The sequence below is a fragment of the Galeopterus variegatus genome, unplaced genomic scaffold (genome assembly GCF_000696425.1).
Source record: "Galeopterus variegatus unplaced genomic scaffold, G_variegatus-3.0.2 Scaffold1077, whole genome shotgun sequence".
NCBI classification, from domain to species: Eukaryota; Metazoa; Chordata; class Mammalia; order Dermoptera; family Cynocephalidae; genus Galeopterus; species Galeopterus variegatus.
Genome location: NW_007727188.1, coordinates 660,099 through 664,116, shown reverse-complemented (window position 1 = coordinate 664,116; position 4,018 = coordinate 660,099).

Below are 4,018 nucleotides of genomic sequence, written 5' to 3'. Positions count from 1 at the left end.
TTCAGCCTGACAATTCAGAAATGTGCCATTGATGTAGGCCACATTCAGGGGGGAACGCCTTCTGGGATTTCTCAGTCATCGGCCTAAGTGGGGGTGGTTTGGTGGCAGGAAATGTCTCCAGATAATGCATTCTTCTAATTTTTTTTTTCAAATACTCTGCATCTTAGCCATTAATCAGGGAAGCTCCCACTTTTCCCTGGCAGAGCCATGCATCCATTAGGCCCAGGTTTTAGCTGTGGGGATGGATGAACCATGTTCAGTTCATTGCAAGGCTAAGCAGATCAATGCTCCTGTCACTGTCTGGTTAGATGATATTTAGCATCACTCTAAACAAAAGTATTTTCAAGTAAAGACAAAGGGTAGTAGTAACAACAACAAGCATTTGTGTAAGTACTCTGTACTGGCCTTCCCTCCAAAAAAACCCAGAGGATTTTATTAACACTTAAAGCTCCTTTGACCCTTAGAGATTTTTTATATTTCACCAGCTGGATAGCAGAATTAACAGTGGTTGCTATTAGATGGGAATCACTGGGGCCCTTAAAGAAACCTGGGAAGATGTTAAGGTTACCTATAACTCATGGGATAGTTAAATGCAGGTAAACCAGATAGTTGAAACTTCATATCAAAGAAGAAAAGCATCAAAAGGACACTTGAGTAACGAGTGGCCCAGGCCACACTTCAGGGCCACCCAGAAATATTTCCCATTCATCACACTGGGAAAACCGATCCCCACCAGCCTTGGTGACTTTCTCTCTTCTGTTTCAGGGGCCATTGCTGTTGCTTTCTTGTTGGAAATAAAAAAGACACTAACCAAAAACCTGCTGCTCTTTATTAAATGATGTATTGACAGGCATAGATTCACAAAACATGCTAGCCATGATATTGCACTGTGTTGTGACACTGATTTGTAAAAACAAGCATCTTAACCATTTGTTATTTTTATGTTGTTTGCCAGCTTTTCTTTTCTTTAACAATTTTCCAAGGTTATTTATTTTTGTGTGTGGCTGAAGATAAATATGTTTCATTTGAAAACTCTTCTTTAGAAGTAACATCGAGAACAAGAGAAACCCAGATGTATTTTTTGTGAATTTCTCTGGTTTGTATATTTTCTCTTTCTCTTTACATCATTTCAATCCAATCAGATGTCTCAAGGAAGTGGATGCCAGGAATGATGAATCACTGAAGCCTGTTGGAGGATCAACATTCGATGTAGGTGGGAGAGTGCTGGAACACTAAAGTATGCCACAGCTTTCCAGTAGAGATAATACCTTATGCTTGGAAAACTGAGAACTGACATCTAATAACGTAGTATATTGGAAAGCAGACTATATAAAAATGTATATTTGAGACAATTTTTTAATATTATTTTAAGTACTAGATAGAAATCTGCCCTTACTGGCTCACAGTAAGAAGAGAAGCTTAATCTTGCTGACTATATATGGATACTTTATACAACACAATTAATAAGGCATCCTATAGTTATTCTTTGTTAAGATTTTAAAAATTCATGTAATCAAAAAGTCAAGGATGTACTTTGGTTAATATCATTTCAGTTTTTTCTTTTTTCTGTCTATTTGTATTTGTATTTCTGTTTCTGGATTATACAGTATTTTTGCCATTATCTTTCATCTTAAGCTCTACCAAAAATTCTGTGCTACGTTATGGCTTACTAAGAAGACTACTGGACTCTCTGATTTTTAAATATCCATAGAACAGTAACATTTTCACATATATATATATATATATATATATATATATATATATGCATACATATATTCAAAACCTTATTTTGCTTTTTCTTTTGTTGGAAATAATATCTTTTGGTAAGGTATTTAAAACAACCTGAACCATTTCATGAATAGTTTTCAGAAAAGCAGTGTGGGCTCAAAATAGTAGTTTGCACTGAGGAAACCATAGTGGGTATACTTTTTCACATTTTGTCAAGAAGTTCCTAAACACATTAACATGGAAATCATAATAGGAATATTTTTCTTATTTCCTGAGAATACTTTGTATCATTCTTTTCACGTCTCAGCATTTCATTTTTCACAATTATTCTTGCTAACAGCCAAATTAGAAGACAGTATTAGTTCCTAACTCAAAATCTTAGAAATGAAGAGGGAAGGTAAATTTGTAATCCTTCACTAGCTTTGGATTTGAGATTGGCACAGTTTTATATTCATATATAAAATATTTAAAAAACGATTTTTTTCCTGATGTGCAATTCAAATCAGTTCATCTCTCTCCCTCCACCCCCACAGCAGACCATGTGTCAAGGCTTATAGAATGGCACAGAGGGAAATTATTTATGCTCTACCCTCTTAAATCAAGGAGGGGGACCACCAGTAACATGTAGCCATGAGCAGGCTGATGCTCAGGAAAAGGATAGGCAGTTACATGAGAATGTCACAGAGACAGCAAAAACAAAAATGAGGACCTAAGTGCAAAGAACATTAAATTTGTATCCAGTGAGGAATGGTTAAAAAAACTTTTTTTGAGCTGGTACAGTTTGTGTTGCATGAAATTTGTGAGACTCTGCCTCAGCCAGGCATGATGATGAAGCAATATTTCCTAAACAAATAAATGGTTACCAACTGGAGAGGATTTCTAATGCTAATTATTCTAGTTTCCTGAAATTAGATGTCTTCTAGAAATTTTATTCATTATTATTAGGTATTTGTACTTATACCATTTTAATTATTTTCTGATTCTTAGCCTTACCAAATGTAGTTTTTTTCAATCTCAGTACTTTAAGGATATAATCCCTGATGTAAATAAGGAGTTCCTGTATACTTGATGCAGAACAGCTAAATGGTACAGGAGCAGTTTAGCACTAAATCAGAATGATCCATTTCAAGTAAGCAGTAGCAGGGTTTTTGATGGAGGTGAATAGGAACCCAATAAGCACCCATAGGATTCATTTTTTAAGGCTGCAGAGATAATGCTACATTTCAAGTAAGCAGTAGCAGGGTTTTTGATGGAGGTGAATAGGAACCCAATAAGCACCCAGAGATAATGCTGTGCTGGATTCAGGCTTAGTCTTGATGGGAGAGGATAGGTGGCCACCAGTCCCCTTAGAACCTGGGAGGTCATTAAGTCCTCCAGAAATTTCCATGCTTGTGGATCTGTGTACCAGCTGTACCCAAGCCTGTTCACTGAATGAGAGTGAGCAGACTAACCAGTGTCTGCAAGCCTATCAGTGGTTTCAACTAATCAGGGAACAGTTTGCAACAACTCTGCTCTTCTCTAACTTTCTGATCTCTCCTGCTGTTGCGAAGACAGTTTCTGCTGCTGATGAGTTAGGCAAGTTTCAGAAATTCACCAAATCATGCATAAACTGTGCAGCACTGCCTGCCTGTAGCCAACGTTTGCCACTGCTGGGCGCAAGCCAGCTTTTCCCTGGCAATGCTGATCCTAATCATGGTGAAATGGGACAGGGAACCACTGTGCCAAAAAAAGCTGGGCTTCATCCTCATCTATGAAGTTGCTCAGGAAGAATCTTTGAGCAGAATTCTGTGCTTAGCATTTTTAATAGCTGTCGACCCCATTGAATGTAGGCAAATTTCTCAAAGAACATCACATTTCACTTTGATAGCATCCCTGGATTTCCCCTTACCTTCCTTTGTTCCAGTAGTGGTGTGCTCCATCTTCTACAATTTTGAATGCTTTGCTTTTAAGGTTTTGGTTTCCCAGATGAGACTTAGATTCTAAATCCAGGTATTGATGAAGCAAAACGACTAACATATTTCTGAGCGTTTCTCATTCTTATTGGCCAGAGTTTGTTTGTGTTCTTAGCTGTTTTATCAATAATTCTACTTCTCAAATTATCTTCCCCATGGTATCAGCTACTCAGGTACTTGGAATGCAGTCTTGTATCTTTATGAGAGACTCAACTAATTGTTACACATGTACAAATATATGCCCTTCTTCAAAATGTTGCAACAACAAACACAAATAAACCAACTGTTGCTAAGAATTATTTTTGGGGGGTGAAGTTGGCCTTTATCTGGTGAAATTC